General features: G+C 36.8%; 1 protein-coding gene and 1 long non-coding RNA gene across 2 annotated transcripts in view; one reads left to right on the forward strand and one right to left on the reverse strand.

Annotated features, from left to right (window-relative positions):
* The window catches only part of irx5a (iroquois homeobox 5a), a 312,578-nt gene that overhangs the window by 286,966 nt on the left and 4,651 nt on the right, over nt 1-20,961 (reverse strand). The window lies entirely within an intron of this gene.
* On the forward strand, nt 15,670-19,346 carry LOC125459629 (uncharacterized). The gene is made up of 3 exons (XR_007249067.2): nt 15,670-15,784; nt 16,263-16,366; nt 18,936-19,346. It is a non-coding gene; the product is annotated as an uncharacterized LOC125459629 (long non-coding RNA).

Raw genomic sequence — 20,961 nt, forward strand, 5'->3', positions numbered from 1 at the left:
TCTCTTACTGAAGATGCTTGTCATCTGGTACTGGTGTGGTGCAAATGTTACTTGTAGTTAACCCAAGCCTGGGTTTTGCCCAGGTCTTGCTACGTGTGGGCATATATGAGACAATTCATTCAGTGTTATTACTACCAAGCCACTTTTAATGAACAACATTGAGGCTCCCACTACCTTGAGAGAGCCATTTAGTGTCACCCACATCAATGTGAGACTATAAAATATAGGCTACACCAGATAAGAATGATGTATTTCCCTCCTTAAAGAGACTTAGTGATTGCTGCAAAAACTAAACTCAATCTAAGAGCTGCAGGGTCACTTTTACTGATTAACATTTTTTTAAATTTTCTGGGCTTTTAAACTGAATTTAAATTCTGAAACCAAAATGGATGTTTCTGCAGGCCTCCAGATCATTACTCCAATAAGAAAGCCATTAGACTATCATATTATTACACATTAAAAACACCTCACACACAGATCATGAGAATAGCTCATCTGGGAACAGCTCGTCTAGGAATAGCAAGGATGGGTCTTTGACTACTTTCCAATGGACTAACAAAGCTGATATGCTGAATGATACATTCTAACATTCTTTTTATTATGATTCAATGGGACTCTGGAGCAAATCCATCGTTTTCAAATGAGAAACACATGACACAGAGAAAAGTAAGTTGCTGAAATTGTACCAGAATCATATGATTAGATATATTTTCTACAAATAGCTCCATTTTATTTCTATTCGTGCACATATATGTTAATTTAGGAGGGGGAACATAGCAGTCCCTGCCTACTTTTCCTTCTCTGCCAAGTATAATTTATGCATTGACTAAATGAACTGCACAAAACACATCTGCAAACATTTAAATTTGTTCAGAACTGACATTTGTTATCAGTTAAAGTAGCCCGAGCAGATTTATTAACAAGGTCTAAACTGCCTCACTGTGAAGCAGATGCAAAGCTCTATATGATTTCTAGATTTGTATATTGAGCTTTGTAGACAAATGGTGACACAAATGCAAAATATTGACCCGATGAACTTCAGTCAATATACTTAATGTTGAATATTGTTGAAAAAGACAATTTTGAAGCTTTTTGTCTTGCACTCAACAGGAAATTCACAATAAATATGAATGTAAAGGAAAACAACATTTGTATTGTATCTGAGGACAACTCACATGGTTGGCAAGTGGACTTTACTATCTTTGCCTTTTTCAGTTAAATCTTTGGTACCAGCTCTTATGACTTCATGTTAATTTAAAACATTTCTGCTGTAACTGTACTTGTACAATCACTAGCACTGTGCAGTTATTTTTGAATCTTACACCATTTTATTAATATAGCTGTTTGTACCCAATGCTGAGTCGGTTTTAATTACACACAATAATCAGAAGAAAATGGCTAAAGGTTTGAAGATCTGTAGCAAGGTAACCTGTAAGCATTTTTCCTGGTTGTTGGTCAAGTTCTGCTCACTTTTGGGGTTGTTTCAATATTTGTCTATCTACCATTTAGTTGTGAATTATGTATGGTCCCAATATATGGATTCATGCTGCAGGCTAATGATTTGTTATCAGTCAGATGCCAATATTATCACTGCATGCGAATGTTTTAAAAATAAGATGTTGCAATCAGACAGAGTATCACAGTCGTAAATTTAATGTAGAAATGTGCAACATTTCTTATTGGATGTCACGCCAATATTCTTACTAAAACTCATCTTCAAATTTAAATCTTGTGTTTTTTTTCAATGTACAGCTTTTCCAAACAGAACAGTAAGTCACTAGCAGAAAGGATGCATAACATTCAACATTCATTGATTCCAGATATCTGTTCACGTCACAATCAGATGATAGGTTAGAAGGTAAAGTGCTTGAATTATATTTCCATTCAATGATTTCCTGTCCTCAAGTTTTCTGCCTGAACTAATCAGCAACTTGTGCTCATGTTTGTAACTTAGAATAGTTCTAATTCCTTTTGGAATTTTTGAAAGCAAATGTTAGTACATATTTTCTTATACAGTTTAATATCATCTTTTAGCTATTCAAATGCTGTATTTTAGGCGCAGCTATTTTTTGGGAAAAAAGTAGAGAGTTACCAATTGGACAATAATAAAATGCATTGTAAGTCAATTGTCTAGTTTGATATCTTGAGTTTTAAGAAGCTTTTGCAGTTATTTTTGTGACATGAAACTTTACAATTTGCTAATAAAAGCTGCATTAGTAACCGAAATAGCTGAAGCTCTTTCAACATTCATATAAAATATGTTAAGATTGAATCATTTTGTTTCAGAAAGTTGACAAACTGCTTTGACTTCTGATTTATTTACTGCACCAATTAACACCATGTAGAACAGTTGCCAGTTTTTCAAAACAGTCTCTTCCTACACAATACACCATCGTTCCCTATTTTTAAACCTATTGACAACCATGAGTGTTGGCATCTGAGTTGGTGAGCTGCCCAAGGAATCGGCATCAAAGAGATAGCATGAGAAAATAGAACTGGAAAGAAATTATGTAGATGGAGTCAAAGGATGGAGAAGAAAATAGAAAGCAAATTTCAGAGATACAGCCTTGGCAAAGTAAAGTAATAACCCAAAATGGTAAACATCATTGGTTAGACATGTCAGAGGTAGAGATAAAAGAAGCACATGAGGAATATGATGAGATATCAAATCAACAGAAAACAACAGATAAACAGTGGAAATGGAACACTAAAAATGGATGGGCAGGAGCATGAAAATGATGAAGAAAAGGAGTTAGATAAACAGTAACAAGGGAAAATGAAGGACAAGATGAAAAATATTAATAAATAATGAAAATAAATTTTATTTCAATAAAGAAACAGACCAGAAATAACAACTTTTTTTAAAAACAAATTCATCATTTCATCATAGAACCACACACTGATTTAACCTCAAAACCTTCTCGGTAGTTACATATCCCTCAAATATAATTACCATATTGATTGGGAATGTACACGCTGCTGAGTACTATATGTGTTGAAAATCTTTATATCCAAAAAGTACAATAGACTTAAGGTGACTAATCAATATTCAAATGAAAATATTAAACAAAGGATGTTGAAAAAGAAATAAACACATGTTGAATATTTGTGTCCATTGTATATCATACAAGCTTGATAAAGTAGCTTGCACATTTTTTTCAACAAAAAAATATGTCAACAAAGGAACATAAGAAATTAAGAAACAGAAGAAACGTTAAGCTGTTTGACATCTCAAGCCTGCTCACCATTCAATGCAATTGTGGTTGATCTGATCATGGCCCTGAGTTAACTTTTATGTCTGCTCCACCATAACTTTTGACTCCAGTGTTAATCAAAAATTTTCTATCTCAGCTAATGTAACCTAAGTATAAGTAATGCCCCAGTGTCTACTGCAATAAAGAATTCCAAAGTGATCCTTTTAAAAAATTCCTCATTGTCTCCTTTTTAAACAACAGGCAACTTACTTTGAAGCTATACCCAGTAGTTCAAGATTTCTCTGCAATAAACATCTTTTCATCATCCACTCCGTCACATACCTTCAGAATCATGTATGTTCAAATAAGGTTGCCTCTCATTCTTCCAAACTTCAATGAATATAAGCCCAACCTGCTCAACCTTACCTCATAAGACAGTATTCCAATCACAGGAATCAATCTAATTAATTTTCTCCGAACAACCACCAAAGTAGGTATGTCCATGTTTAAATAAGAATGCCAAAGCTGTGTACAGTACTCCAGGTGTGGTTTCACCAGTAACTTGTACAGACGTAACAAGTCTTCCTCATACTTATACACAAATTGCATTGCAATAAAGGTTAACATTCCATATGCCTTCCCAATTAATTGTTGTATGTGCATGCTAACATTTTGCAATTCATGTAAGAGACCCAAAGCACTCTGTACCATTATCTTACCATTCTGAAGGCTCTGCCTAGTTAAATAGTATTCTGCTGTTCTATTCTTTCCTGCAATGTTTACTTCACATTTCCTCACTTGATCCTCCATTTGCTTTTTTTTTGCCAACTCACTTTATCCATCTATATCCTCTTGTATATTATTTGCATCCTCCTCACAATTTGTTTTCCAACCTAATTTTGCCCAACTGCAAATCTGGCTACAATAGATTGTGTCTTTATCCAAGTCTTTACCTTGTAAATAGTTGAGGGCCCAGCACTGATTCCTGTGATAGGCCACTAGTTACAGTTTGCCAGCCTGAAATTGATCCATTTATCTCACATTGTTTTGCCTGTTAGATAGCCAAACGTCTATCTATGCTGATATATCACCCAACACTATGAGGTCTTACATTGTTTAGTAACTTTTGATGTATTATCATTTACTGGATCCTCTTTACCTACCTCACTTGCTATATCCTCGAAGAACTCGAATAAAATTGTAAAACACAATTCACGTCATTTAAAGACCGCTTTTAACTCAGTTTGATTGTGTTATGATTTTGCAAAATGTTATGCATTTTCTTTCGGAATTCTTTCAGCATTTTCCCAATGCCAGGTGTTAAGCTATAATTCCCTGATTACCGTCTCTTTTCTTTCTAGAACAGGACGCTACATTTTTTTGGTTTTCCAATCCACTGTGACGTTTCCAGGGCTTCACAAATTTTGGAAGATTACAATCAAGATATCCATTATTTTGCAACCAATTCCTAGGTGGCCTTAAGATACAGGCCAGCTCATTCAGTGACTTCATCAGTCTTTAATTCCATTAGCTTTCTTAATACTGTAACTCTCATAATCATGATTGTTTTGAGTTCTTCCCTCCCTCTCAACCTCGATTTTCTGTTATTTGTTGGATGGTTTTAGTGTTTCCCGCTATGTAATATAAAATATTTGTTTAAATTTCTTTGTCAATTCATTCCATATTAATTCTCGGGGCTCTTCTTATGGGGCTGATGTTTCCTTTCACTGTTCTGTTTTTCTTCAAATGCTTTTAGAAGCTCTCATTTTTTAATTTTACATTTATTACTAGTTTGCACGCAATGTTATTTCTTTTTTGTTTCAGTCATACTTTGCTGATTTCTAAAATCTGCACTACCTTCTGGCCGACTACTAGTCTTTTTTTTCGCATTGTATGCCTTTTCTTTATGTTGATACCATCCCTAACTTACTTCGTTAGCAAGGGAGAGTTCATTCTCTTTGTAGTCTTTCTTTCTCAACAGATCATATCTTTGGGGTTATGAAATACCCCCTTAAATGTCTGCCTCTGCTTATCTACCATCTTAGCTTTTAATATATTCTCTGTTTACATTAAAATATTAACCCAATTTTATGGAAACATAATAGAAATACATCTGCAAAACATTCTGGGGTGAAGCCTTTGCACCCATCAATAAACAGATAATCAGTATAGAACTCAATAGCATAAAAGGACATTATATTTTGTGTCTTAGCAAATGACTTCTTCAAGGTTGAATGTTGCACTGCTTGATCAATGTGAAGCTACTTACAAATCACATGCATTGATCACTGTAATCATCCACAGGAATGTAGGGCAGTCACTAAAACCACATGCACTTAGTCTTAATTGCCCACATTAAAGCAATTATGTCTGCAAACTATTGCTGTCTAACATTATGCTTATTATTAATACCATCTCTTTACTTATATTGACATAAACTGTATTTACTGGAAATCAATCAAACCCTGCTCTCTGCCACACATTCAAACTGCTGATGTTCTGAAATATTACCACAGTAATAGCAAAATTGTCTTCTTCCTCTGAATGTCAAAACATTTCTGGCAGCTGCAGTGATAACTCTGTTAACTGATAATGCACAAGTATTTTTATGAGCTTCTCCTATAACTCTTGCTTTCTATGATAATAGCACTACCAGAAACATATGACCTTTTAATGAACAGACTGTAAAATCATTTAAAATTTAGAGAACCATTTAGTAAATGAACTTGTCTTTATTCATTCCAAAAAGAACTATCCAAAACTTAACATGTGCTTTTCTTTGCTGTATGTGATTGTGAGCCTGTGCAGGGCTAGACTTGTCTTAAGTGCACAAAAGCTATCAATGATGCCATGTTTTCTTTAACGTTCTGCATTCATTCTCAACATCAACCACTCTCTATTTGGCAAACCATGACTCTCTTCTATACCTTGTGACAAAATCTGCCTTAATCCCAATATCAAAGGAAAACTGCCCTACTGTATCAATGCATTTCTCACAGTTATCACTATTGTGATCTGCTAAATGGATCCTGTACATTTCATATGTATGAATCAGAAGCAGGAGATGACCGTTCAGCCCCTCAAGACTTTTCAGCCATTTAATAAGAGCATTGCTGATTTGATTTGGCCTCGGCTTCACATTCCTACCCCCAATAAAATTTGACCCTATTGTTTTTAGGAATCTATCTACCTCTGTCTTAAAAATAACAAAGGACCACCACTCTCTGCAGAAGAGAGTCTCACAACCTATGAAGGAAAAACATTTCCTTTCCTTCTTAAACAGGAGACTTAGTTTCAAACTGTGTTCCCGAGTTCTCAACCCTCCAATGAAGATTGTTTAGAAATGAATTCAAAATTGTGGAGTTTATGCTTCAGTAATGTAGGGCTTTGGTGAAATCACATCAGGAGTACAGTGTAACAGTATTGGTTTCTTTATATAAGAACAGATGTCAATGCATCGAAAGCAGTTCAGGGAGGGTTTACTCAATTAATGGAATGGGTGGCTTTTCTCATGAGGACACGTTGCACAGACCAGGATTGCATCCATTAGAATTTAAAAGAGTAACAAGTGACTTGATTGAAAAATTGAGGATCCTGAAGGGTCTTGGCAAGGTGGGTATGGAAAAGATTCCTGTGCGTGAATCGAGAACCAGGGGTCACTCATTTAAGACAGAGTTCAGGAAAAAAAAATCACAGAGGACAGTGTGCCTTTGGAACTCTGTTCCTCAACAGATGGTTGAAGCAGAATTTTTGAATCATTTTCATGCAGCGATAGATAGATTCTTGATAAGCAAAGGGATGAAAGATTGGTTAATTGGGGCAGGCGGAAATGAGGAATAATCAGATCAGTCAGGATTTTATTGAATGACAGAGCGAATTTGACGGACTGAATGGCATACTCCAGCTCCTAACTGATGCGCTTGTATGTTCAGCATTCGCCCTGTCAAGTCCTCTCAGGATTTTAATGTCTCAAAAAGATAATTCTTCTAACTTCCAATGGATACAAGTCCAGCACATTTGGCCTTTCTTTATATGATAACCAGCATCCCATCCCACGTAACAGCCAAGTGAACCTTTTCTGAACTGGTTCCAATGTTCCTTCTGAAATAAAGAGATCAAAACTGCACATAATATTCTAGATGTGGTCATACCAAAGCTCTATATAGCTATAGTTAAAATCTTTACTGTTATATTCCATTCCGCTTGCAACCAATAACAACATTCAACCCACCTTCTTAATCAGCTGTTATAACTGAATCTTAGCTTTACATGATTCATGTACCAGGACATCCAGATCACTCTGTTCCTCACAGTTCTGCAATTTCTCGCTATTTTAATAGTGAGTTGTTGTTCAATTCTTCCTTCCAAAGAATGCATATTCACATTTTCCTACAGTTTACACCGTTTACTATGTTTTTTTGCTCGTTCACTATAATTCCAGTGACAGCAGTCCAAGCTAGATTGTGGTGTTGTAGAGTAAATGGAGCATTGCTCCTAAAAGCACTAAGGAACATCTCGAGAACTTTTATTTCTATCCCTGACAGTTCCATGGCAGGCAAATTGACAATATTTAAATGGTCCATAGGGCTAACAGTTTTGACCCATACCATAGGTCTCAATAGTCATATGGAAATATTGGATTGATATAAATATCATTGGAGACTGGTTTGCTCTGGTGACTAGATTGCTCTCGTGTAGTTTCAGAATAACGTCAAAAGTGTGGGTTTGATTCCAAAGTGGAAGGTAGTCTTCAAGCCTGCTTCCTTGCCTGCTTGATGTTTGAGCTGTCTAATAAATCATCTATCTCTATTAGAGATAGATTCCTGCAGTCCCTAAAGACTGATAAAGCTAATTACCTGCAATCCTACTACTTCTTTGTCCCAATTCTGCTGACAAACACAGCACTGGGTATGTGGATTTCACACTGAGCGACCAGTGGGAGTAAGTGGTAAAACAGTCCCTTCCAGATTTCCTGGTCAATAAAGTTCATGTAGGAAGACTAACAATTCAGTACAGGTGGAAATAGAAAGGAATTCCTTGTGCTTTGGGGTCAAGATGGGAGGCCACAAACACTCCAGGTGTCTACAGCAACACTTGTTGGACCAATTGCACTCATGCATGCTCATCAACCCTTTCATACCATACAATTTGTGCATCACAATTGTGTAGGATTTTGTAACTCTAAAATGCTCCTATTTATGCCAAGCTTTCATGAGTCAGAGTAGCACTTATAATTCCTGAAATCTAAACAGCGGTTTATTTTGATAAATGATATAAAGTGTATATCATGTCTAGAGAAAATAGTATGCACAAATCCTTCATACCAAAAAAAAGCTGTCATACCTCTCCCTTCATTTAAGCAATAAAAGCTGTTTTATGATAATTGCTGTTATAATGGAAATGTAGCATAAATGCAGATTTACTCCAAGTCCTTCACATTGCAGTGAAGCACGCTCACAGCCACAATAAAGGTTGCATATGAACATAGTCACTAGCAAATTGAATTGATCTCCAAACCTTGCTCTCTTCTGCCAATACATGACAGTTTCGAACCTGAACTGTACATCTCAGACTGCAGTGTAATTAAGGTTTCTACATTTTGAATTCAGCAGAAATAGGGGATAAGAATTAAACTAGAAGGAATCCAAAATAGTTATCACTCCCCCATCCCAAAGATTAATCACCCAATAAATACATTTGAAACAAAACCTGAACTGCTTAGCACATAAGTATTATACCATGATAGAATCACTGTCAAGGGGGCTTCCGAAGGAGCTGATGTGATGATGGAGAGGATTTAGTGAATATATCTGACTCCCACAGATGAAATATAAATGCATCCATGTTGTGTTCTAGGTCACACACAAACTAAGGAGCTATCATAATACATGAACAGTAAGAGCATGGCTCATGCAGTTTATTAATTCACCTGAAACAGTGGAATACATTGTGTATGTTATTTTCTGCAATGCAATGATTCAGTTATTTCCAACCACTTTTTCTCATTTCTTTTTGCTTGCAGAAGTGTCATAGCAGACTCAATAATTGTTACCCGCCATGAATTAATTAAATGATTGGGCTGGAATTAATGCTATATCATCTCATTGGGTACAAAGTGACATTGTTATATAGTCTACTGCCTTAAACAAACATGTATCATAACTCTTCATTATGGAATACGAGTATCATCTCTACATGTCCAAAACTCTGCTGCACAGTACGTAGCATATTAACTCCTAAATGCTATGAAATTGAAATGTACTTATTTGACTATTTTTGCCTTGCTGAGAGTAAACAGTAGCGCATGCAACATAAAAATCTGTTCTTTTTTCATCTTGATCCATCTGACATGTCATCTGTTGTCACTTTAATCAATATTTAATTTATCACTGCTGTGCCTTTTCTGTTTTAAAGCAAAGACTTTTGTGTCAGTTTGTCTTGCACCTTATCCTATTACTTCATTTAACCACTTCAGTAGTCAAAGTGGCTGGCGGCCGAAAACTGAGCAGATATCTCCCTGCAGCACCTTTCCTCACATTTCTCATTTAACCTCCCATCAAATCATCCTTTGTCTCACTAGTCCCCTCATGTTGCCACTATTACATCTAGAAATTTAACAGGTCACACGGGTCAGAAAGAATATTAGAACTGTTGAACTGAGTTTTTAACATCTATGAATAGACCTATGCCATCATTTGTCATTACCTTAGATATCACATAGTCTACTCAGACCAATTATACCAGACAAGATTCCATTTAAAATAAAAGATTTTTCTTCTTCTGACTTTACTTTCTATACACTTCTTTCTTTAGCTTTAATTTTTAAAATGCCCTTCTTTTCTTTGAATCTTGCACTTTTCCTTTTGAATTTTTGTCTATAACTTTATCTTCCAAATTTTGTCCATTTTCATTATCTTGTATTATTTTGTATTAGATGCAGTACTAGTCTTTTGAGGCATACTGATGCTATAATTCACCTGGAGTCTCATAGCAGCTATTGCTCATGTGCAGTGGATATTACAGCATCTTGTATTTTCTTTTGGCATTAATTGGGTTCTAATCTAACCTAACCAGTACTATGAACAGAGACATTTAAAAAGAGATTTTAAAAGCTCTAAGGTAAGTGGATTTGAACAGAGAATATTCAGATCGGCCACAAACTCCTTCAATCAGTAGCAGAAAAGGAGTATACACACACTAGACAGGAATGACAGGGCAGAGAAGGGACAGAAGTGCCCCAAAAAAAACCAGTGAGCTCCAAAGAAGCAGACAATAAATTCAGGAGTAGAAACAATTGTAAATTTTGGCTCTGTAGCTAAGAATGGATGCAGGTGGTAAATTTGCCCAGCGAGGTGGAGAAGCAGACGTGACTCCAGAATTCAATAGGGAAACCAAAAATTATAAATGAAAAGTAAAACTCAAGGGCACCTGGTGTAAACCATTATGTATGTGTTATAATATATTTTATCAGTACCTGATTAATCCAATACCAAACTGCCACTCGGATGCTGAAAGTCATGTTTCTGGCTATTCTCTACATACAACAGACACTACACCAGGAGAACAAATCACACTCCTATTTGATGAGCACTAGGGCAATAAATTCATTAATCATCATTTTATGCCTCATCAAACCTTTTCCAAGCTGCTCCATGGGAGTTATACAAATTAGCCAGTGAAAAGCCAGTAATTTTAGTTTAGCTAGGTAAGTGCTTTTTGATTGCCTTCTTGAACAATGCTTCCCTTGACAAGCTAATAAATCAGTTCTTTCTGAACCAGAAGCGCAGCAAGTGTGAACAATAAGTTCACATAGTTTTGCCACTGATTTCAGCTGAAATAAAGACCTAAGTGAATGGTCTAAGATCAAAGTCCGAAAGTTTATTGCAGAGTAAGGTTTTCTCCATCAAGGACAGCTAGTGAAGAAAAAGATTTTGTTTTATTATTAATGAACAGGGCAAAAAAGTCTGAAGACAAAAGGAACAACTGTATGTAGCTGAAATTGCAGCATTTGACCCCTGTGCTTTGTGGGCCACCATTCAGACTCATTGTCTTGCTATTTGTAAGGGTAGAAAACAGAAGCAATATTGCAACTGTTGTATTAGGTGCCCTGCTGCGGACCTGAAATATCTCCATTCTCACGCAGTTGGACAGGTGAGGAGGGGTGGTTTCATACAGCTAGGAGACACTATTGTCAGCGTAACAAATTACCAGAGAAACTGGTAATAGAGATTGCATTTAATCTGCAGCCAATTGATTGCTTGACTGTCTCAGGTATTTGTGGTGTAGGACTTGATTTGTTGGGTGGTTTACGTTAACATGAACGAAACCTTGTGGGTGTGCTATCTTGTCTTTTTGAATTGCTGTCTTGACAGTTTCATCCTTTCTGTTAGGTTGTAAATCATCTCACTAATCAGCTTGCACCAAGCCAACATGCATACGTTGGCACTCAGCCGGAGAATTTGTTTTGGAAGGCCTTTAGCAACAAAAACTGTGTTTATATCAATAACTGTCTGTTAATGGCTCATGCATATGGATGTAAACCACAGAGAAAAAAATAAGTCAATAAAGTGATATAGGCTTTTTGGTAAGAATTGCTTTTGCAGTTCATGCTTGATTACACCCTATGAGGTGAAGTGCTTGCTTGAAGCTGTGATCAAAGAGCAAAAAAAGTGCAAACTGATGAAACTTGAAGCAGGATTTTAATTCTTCAGGTATCACCAGAACATCACCAAAGCAAAAACTGATCTCTCCGTGGTTGTATGAGATTCTCTGTTATTTCAGTAACTTTTAGCAGATATCCTCCACAAACCACCACCTGTTCCACTGAAGGGCATGTCAATGCATCTCTCAAATTCTCATACATGTAAAAAAAACTCTAGGCTTCCTTTCAACAAGTCTAGACCCAAGGTATTTTAAGTACAGTTTGTCTCTTTGCTTCTTCATTAACTTTCGCTACACACATCACTGCATGCCTCTGAAAATAACTTGGCAAACTGGGAGCCGTTTATCTCTTTTATCTTGGGACCTGATCCAATTAAATAAGTGTGCATTTACATTTGCATCCATCAAGCTTAAGCAAAGAGTCTGTGGTTTGGTTTCAGTGAATAAAAGCCTATTTCTTTTAGCAAAGGGAAGTCTGGGCAAATTGTGCTATTTTACCATTAAATGAAAACAGTGACTTTTATCTCTAAAACCTCTGAAATAATACCTTGAAGCAGGTGTTAAGAATGCTGGATAGTTATAAAATCAGCAATGTTAAATGTGTTCCTTTACTCAAGCAGTTGGCAAATCTGCTATCAAATCTTTTTTCACACTGCAGGAGTGCAGAAGCATACATACTGCATAAAAGATACACACATATACATTACTTTAAGAGTTTGGCTCTGCCATGGATTACTCTAAGAATTTGTCTTTGCAGTGTAAGTAAAATACATATATACACAGGCAAGCACTAATTCCTCACTGTAACTGTAGCCTAACCCTCTGGGACAGTAAATGTTACTTATGGTTCCATTCCCTAACCATCTACGTGCAACAGACTTTCAATGATATCCCTTTTGCAATGTGACACATTTTAAGCAGCTCCCTAAACAGCTTTATAGAAAGAATCTAGTCTGTGTATTTATACTCCATGTATAATCTCCAGGCACATTGGCTGACTGATAGTTTATGGGACTCATAGACTATTGTTGACACTATTTACAATGTTTGATACTGCTTCCTTACAAAAATTGGCCCTTTTAGATTCATGTACAGTTAAACTATCATTTCTCAAGACAAATTAAAATGCAACCATTAAAACAGTGAGAGATAGGTGAAGGAAATTAGGTATACTACATTGACACACAAGTAATCTACTTAGTCTTGCCATATCAAATGCAGTTTCTGGTTTCCTGCATGTAATTTTCTTTCCTTCACCATCTGCATCTTTCTTTATCATGACCAAGTCACTAGAGTGTTTTCATTCTTCCCTACTCTCACTGACCTCAATTTGCCTTTTCATCATCCTATTCTTTGTCTCAATAAATCTGTTATATCTATCCATCTCCAAGCTTGTCTCTCTTCTTATGAAAGCTTCTGGTTCTCTTGTGGTATTTTCATGATTTTCTTTTATTGCTTTTTCAGAAGCCACTCACAGATAATTTTTTTTACCATTTCTTTAACACTGTATCTCTCTCTTCCTTCCTTCTGAATTTACATATTTAGATTATTTCATATAACATGCTCATTTATGGGGTTCACATATATATCTTTCTATTCATCAGTACATATTACCAATGGTAAGGTTTTCTTAGCAAATATTCCAAGGTCAAAAACAAAAACCAAAATTACAGGAAAAATCAATGGGTCTAGCAGCAGTGTGGAGAGAAAGTAGAGTTACTGTTTCAGATCTAATGACCCTTCTCCTGAACTATTCAAAAGTATTCCAACTTGTTGAAAATAGTATCATAGCTAATTATTATGTCATAATTTTGTTTGAAGACTTTTATTGTTTCACAGTTATTTCATTGCATCAATTCAATTAACAGAGCAGCAACTGAGAAGAAGTTAACAAGACCAAAGTTTGAAGATTGTCTGATCTCATTGTTACCAATAATAGAGTAGTGGAATCAACTCCTTTTGTCCTATATTCAGTTGCAACAGCAGAACCTAAGTTCATCTCCATCACAGAGGAAAGTGGGCCTTTGATCCACTACCACCTGATAAACATATTTAGCATGACATGTTACATCTGTACTATCTTATAACTTGAATATATGTAAGGCCTTTAATACACTAAGGCATTTCAAGGTACTTCATAGGAGTATTATCAAACTGTATTTGATACAAAATGAAAGTTCAGGTCAGTTGTCATGGTTTTGGTCAAAGGAGTAGGTCTAAACAGCGGCTGAACAGAAATGGGTGATAAGGTAGAAGGTCTAAGGAGGGAAATCCAGTGTCGTGCTACAGGCCAGAGTTGGCAGATCACAGAGATCTCAGAGTGCAGTAAGGTTTAAGGAGTTTACAAAGATAGCAAGTAAGTGAGGTTATGGAGGTATTTGAAAACAGGAACAAGAATTTTAAAGTGGAGTTTTTTGACCAATTCGTGGCTCAGGGTATTCAACAAGCTCAGCACTGATGGCTGAATAAAATTCAATGACAGCTAGGATATGAAAGCAAAAACATTATTTTCAAAACGTCCTCTAAGTTCAAATTGTAACATTTTTGACATATAAGAACTATCTAAATTAAAATAAAAAGCTAGTATTTTCTGTTCTATTTAATCTAGCCCTGGGTGAAGACTGTACGAAGAACAGATTTCCAAACAGCGCAGACGCGCTTGCATCCACCATCAGCATCCGGTGCAGGTCAATTTCTTACTCCCTTGACCAAAAGAAAAAGGTATTAACCTGGTTGTTAACGTTAAAAAAAATATATTAACCGAACGTGTGAACTGATCACTTGATCAAGTGGTGACATTTCAAAGTTGACTGATGATGTTTTTAACTTTACCAAAGGTTGCGCCGCGTGTGTAAACGTGGTTGAGGAAATTTCACACCTACACCACTTCAGGCCTCTGCACGAAACCGAAAGCAGTTCGTTTCGACGTAAAGTGTATAACACAACCGATCTATAAATGCAAATATATCCCAAACAAGCCCTGCATCATCTATGATGTGGAATGCATTTACTATCTTCAGTGGTGTATGTTCTTGATATATCTGAGAGCATGTCAGTATTTACAATACTGTGTTGAGTTTAATCCAATGTGATCGAGTGCGGTTAAATGGAGCGAGGAGCTTAACGTTTCTTTGGGGGAGGGGGATATTGAGAGAACTTCTGGGGTTTTTTTTAGCACGCCAGGTCCATTGCCAGGATCTGACTGGATCAGCATTCTAAGGACTGTTGCACAGTGTTATCAAACAGCTGCAAGTATCACAAGCACGCATTTTCCCCCAGAGACTTGAGTTAAAACTGGCGAAACTAGGGACAGGTCTATTTGTTTTAGTTACTCTTTCATTGGTTTTCAAACTTCGTTCCTTAGTAAATGTGGACTAACCTTGTGTGTTTTCTATTTTTTCCCTCTCTACTTTGGATAGGTTTGTATATAGTTGTAAATCATATTGTGGCAATTCACATCTAGGTCAGTTTACAATTTCATCATAAATATTTAAAAGGCTTTTAACATTTAGAAGTGCAAAATCGTTAATAGGTAACAACTCGGCTGGACTGTGCTGTACTGTACAGAGTATAGAAATCGAGAGGACAATAAACCATCCGTCATTAGCAGGTTCATTTTCACTAAGGAGTATCATTAGGAAGTGATTTATGCTGAATATGCTCTCGCAGTTCTCAGCCCGAGTTTGTCTTTCTCCACTCGAGCCAGCGCCAAGCTAAAGAAACAGCTGGGCTGAATTTTTAGCGTCCATAATTAATTAAGAGCTTCATTCCCGGGATTTGATGATTAAATAAAGCAAGACCTTATCCCCTCTGCGATTCCACTGAAAAGTATACTCCAGTCCAACTCTCCTGATCCCAGCCGGTGGCGCTTTATAAATCCCTTTTTGTGAGGAAAATGCCACAAGATTGCTTATAGACGCGCACAAAAGGTAAATTCAAAAACGGCCACTTGCTTTGCAATCGCTTCTGTTTTCTCTCGATTGCTGCATTTCTGCCAAATGTTTCGTGGGTGTCTAGAATGATAGGGGAGGAGGGAAGGCGGCTCATAGGAACTAGCATATTGTATTTGGTGGTGGGAATAACCGGTTATGTTTCTGATAATACTTGGTAAGCTGCCAGTCACAGATGTCCTTAGCAATAATCTAACCAGGTCAAATAATAGGATTCCCTTTACACTTTTTAACTGAATTGACGTTGTTCTGAAGTGGCAGCCTGATTCTTGTCAGTGCCTCTAGTGGTTTGTTTGTGCAAGCCGGGAAAGTCGAACTTGACTTGTACATCTGGATAATAACAATAATTAACAACGTATCACCTCATTTGTCAATAGATTCTTATTACATAATGAATTGGCAGACTGGTTTATTTCTTTTTAATCTGGAATCCATTTACATTTCTTCTCCTTTACAGTATAGGCGAGAACAGAACGAGAGACAACAAAAATATCCACAGAGCCTGGATAAGGCAGAAGGAAATGATGAAAGACGCCAAGCCCAGATAAAATCAGCTACTTGGTATGTAATTTTGGAATACTTCTCTAACAGTAAAGCATAAAAGGAGCTTAGCAAATTCAATCTTGATCCCTGAGAGATTGACGCTCTTGGAAGCTTGCATCCAGCATGGTCGTCCAACAGATTCAGCCCCACCATTTCAAAGGTCGTGGATAATGAGGCAATAACATTTTTTTAAAAAAGTTTCACTCAATCTATGTACAGTACAAGAAGCAGAGCCTTCAGCCCATCAACTCTGTTTCCCCATGCAATTAGATCGTGGTTGATCTGTACTATCACATCACCATTCGTGTTTTTGCTGTGACAGTTTAAGCCGATAAAGTACCCTTGTGGTGAAGTTAAACCCCTCCAAAGTAGCTCTACTTGTATAGCAACCTACACACATGCAATGCTATACATGTGTGGTCGACACGCCTTAATACTCACCCATATAAACCATTAGAAGTTGTTATGTAGCGCCATAATGAGCTCCACAGCTCTTATGATCTGTTTCTTTCTAATCTTTCAGTCAAAACACGCGAGGTTAAAAATATCATCTTAGATTATTTTGTTCAATGTAACAACAAGCGGATACACACATTAGTCACACAGCCTTCTCAATTTGACTAAAAACCAGCAAAAAATATTGCTCTACAATAAATCACTTACTGTAAAAAAGTAAAACTTTTGTGATACTCTGTGACTTAAAACTTGACGCTTAAACAGTGGGTTAATTGCGACCGCATTGTGCACAGATATCAATTACGGGTTTTAACGTGGTGTTTACATTGTTGGTTGGTCTTTATTTTGAGTAATAATATGCATTAATATAAATGCAACTCTACTAATTCTCCACCAGGATTCTATTTGCATTGCATATCATTCTCAACTGAACCGGAGAGACCGATATAAAGTGCACATAAAATAAGTTTCTAAAATTAAAATTTGTTGGTTTTCCAGGAAGTCTAACGTCTCCCGAGTTGTTACGTACATGCACGCGGCATTTTAAAACAATTAGGAAAACAGTTGAAGAAGTTATTAACTCTCCGTTATATTATTTGATTTACTTACATTAGTGATGACCATCCATTCATTACCACACTAACAGAACTATACTGACATACGCAATGCAGAGGCTTGCAATTCATTAGCAGTCAGCACAATGTTCCCATCCGCGGCGCCAGCCAACACTTCAAACAAAGTTGGCATTTGTTTACAAAAAAAGTCTCGCTCGCCATCCCATTTTTTCCCCTACAAATGTATTTTGTATGCTTTCTTAACGCGGCCTCCCTGTTGGATTCATGTCAAGGGTTGGGATCAGTGGATTTTTTTTCTCTCTGGGTACAGAAACGAGTTTCCTAAAATATGCTCGCAGGACACAGACAGACTAACATTTTAGCCCAAGCAAACCGTGGCCTTTGATCATCTCGATCAGCTCCAGATGGACTCGATTTGTAGACTTTTTTAAGGTTTTTCTCCAAATGATTATTTATGTAGTGTGCAAACGGCACCTTTTGCTCTCTCACGCAGACGAGAGTGTACAAGAGCTATCGGCTCTCACCTTCTCCGGATACTGAAGTTTATTTGGAGACGGCGGCGGTAGATTAAATAGGCAACTAAACGCTAACACTGTGGGGAGACGGGCTGTATGGTCAAATAAGAAACAGCTTCCTAAAAAAATCTCTCTTGTACCAAGTTTGCATAACAACTTCAATTGCACTTTTTGTACTGTTTTGAAAAAACGCAACAACAAAATGTCAATGTGTTTTCACGTGCCGACTGAGTTTCGTGTTTTAAGTCGGCTTTTTTTCTCACGTGTAGTACAAGACTACATGTAGAATAAGACTGGGCACTTTTATAACAGACTTTCCTTGTCATTTTCACATTGCGTTGGTAATTAAGCAGCTCATCGTGTTCTGTAATTATTATGCACATTAACAGTAAATCACGAATCCCCTGACAATGAGTTGAACTGCTTCGAACATCAATTTTATTCTTTAGTAAAGAAACCATAAGTAAATGCAGCATCGTGTAAGAGCGCGTAGAATATATTGATGGAACTAATTCATACTGTTTCAAGACGCCGGATTGTAAGACAGATAAGCACATTTGAAGTTTTCATTTTTAAAGAAGATTGGTCAAGAGTGTGGTAACGACTGGTGATCAGTCTCTAGAATGGTTCAGCTCATTTAAAAATAACACCGAGGAAAAAAAGCTCTTTTTTTAGTGCACGTAAGGCTGTGTTAAACAGAAGTAATAGGTTAATGTCCCCAAAAACAGTTTTACCCCCTCCCATCCTGATTACGAATAAACTCTCCTTTTGTTTCATTAACAATGATGCTAGAATTAGCCCGCACAAGTAGGATGGAAAATGTCACTGGCCTATTACTTTCAGCAACAGACGTCTGACCGAGATGGGTAAGGGAACCCAGGCTTCCACTGTCATCCTTACTCTTTGACAGTATTACCTGTCAGGCGCGAAGAAATGAACTGTAATACTTGGCGGTTCTTTCCTTTATCTTTCTCTTTCTCTCTCTCTCTCTGCATGTCTGGGACTGAATGCGGTCGCTGTCCGCTTGCTGTTGCTCCACAGATTTCTTCTTGACCATGCAAAGGGGAGGAATGTCAGGAATTCACGGCTGGTTAGAGGACACAGACATTTCACTTCTTGCCAGTCAATGGGGCGAATTAAGGACGTACTGCGGCGTGTGGAAGGAATATCACCTTAGGACGGAAGAGAATCATTTGGACGTGGAAACCACCTTCGCAGTTTAGTTCCAGAACTTTCAGTAATGTTTCAATGTTCTGCTGGTCCATTGGTCCGTTACCGCTTTACTCGTGCGATAGAGAGACATCCAGGGTTTTGCTTCTGTTTTCAGTCCGCATCGTAGTAATACAAACGCTGACTTACTTGTACTGATCTTGCACGCCTCTTGAATTACTATTTTAAACGGAAGTATATTCATGTTCACCTTCTTGTTTTTCCATGCATTAATAAATGAGTGTTCCCCCAACAGCCTGATTCTTATTATCTGTCTGCGTATCTTCATGCATCAATGTGTTTCAAACAAATGTGTCCGTTCAACACTTTGCAGTGTTTACACTATACACCAGACTCATTCTTTTCTTCGCTTTCCATTTCTCAGAGAGGACCCTCTAATTTTGTACCAGTGAACAGAACTTATATTTTTATCTCTACTTCTTCTGTTGTATTCAGGTTAAATTGCCTGCAGATCCATTTCGCCGTTTGGTACGGTTGATACAAGAAGCATCTTTACATAATTGCAATGAGCACCAGAGTATGCAAGGTACTTCAAAGTCACGATAGTTCCAGGCAATTCTTTCACATTAATTTGTGTAAAAGGAATTGTGTCTTTTGCTTTGGGGAGAAGGATGAGAACGGGCATGGAAAAGATTATATTGCACTGTTTACAGCATAGTCGAACTCTGTTTAAAAACTTTAAATTATGTTCATTGTAAAGAGACCGTCACAAAAGGTGTTTAGTTGTGATTTACTTAAATAGAGCAGATAAAATACTGGTGAGTATTAACCATAGCTATAAAATAGGTTTGGGCAGGCAATAGGAGCACACGTACAGGTGTACGTATCTGTATGTACATCTGAAGGCAGTTATATCTGTAAAAATATGCGTAGCGAACCTAAGGAACACGCCATGTCTGTTCATGAGGGTACTGTACAAGGTATACTAAAAGCTGCCGTCAAATAATCCATATTCTGAACAGTCAGGTTTAGAAGTTTGCTGAACTCAATAGCAGTTATAACATTAATTGTTTTCATTTCTAAATTAAGTAGAAAGAATCAGCAATAAAATGATAGTGAAATTTATGTGTGGTAAATATTAATATACTTGGCTATCAGTCCTCTTTAATATGAAGACTGCCTTGGGACAAGATTGTGTGTGTGATTATATAACAGCAAATTCCACGCTGGTCGCCAACCCCTAAAGCCCATATAATTCAGTGAAAACCACAAGGTAACAGCAATTAGTATCTGGTGCGCTTGGTACTGATATATTCTAATATTGTACAGAATATTGGATATAGTATTTGTAAATCTGTAATAATGCACGTGAGTAACTTAGAAAATACCATTTCTTTACGAAGAAATATTAAAATCAGCTTAAGACTAATACCATCTGTAAGTCACTGATCCTTTAAAATTAAGTAAAGATTAATTTAATTCCTAAAATAGACACCATAGCCACACTACTAATTTGCATAGCTTCAGTGAAATAAAGTAATTTGCTATTAGTTCCTTGTTTGAAACTGATCATAATTTAAAGCTGCATGTTATTTTTGTATTTTTTTAAAAAAAATTGAAGAAATCCAGATGGAGAAGGAGGCGAGGGGAAACTAATAATTATGGTGTTGCCTGATGATATATTGCAATCACGCCAGTGCAGCTCACACTTTAGCACCAGATAAAAATAGAAGTTCTGATTTGAATGTCCGAGTGACTCTGAACATTTTAGTATCATTACGAGGGTTATTAGTGCTCGCCTTCTGAGACACTTAACGACAATTTACTGAAATACCAGAAAGGTGGAATTAAATCCGATCAATGGGAACCCATCGTTTATCACTCCTGGAGAATCTGA

Source organism: Stegostoma tigrinum, chromosome 16, assembly GCF_030684315.1.
Source record: "Stegostoma tigrinum isolate sSteTig4 chromosome 16, sSteTig4.hap1, whole genome shotgun sequence".
Taxonomy (NCBI): Eukaryota; Metazoa; Chordata; class Chondrichthyes; order Orectolobiformes; family Stegostomatidae; genus Stegostoma; species Stegostoma tigrinum.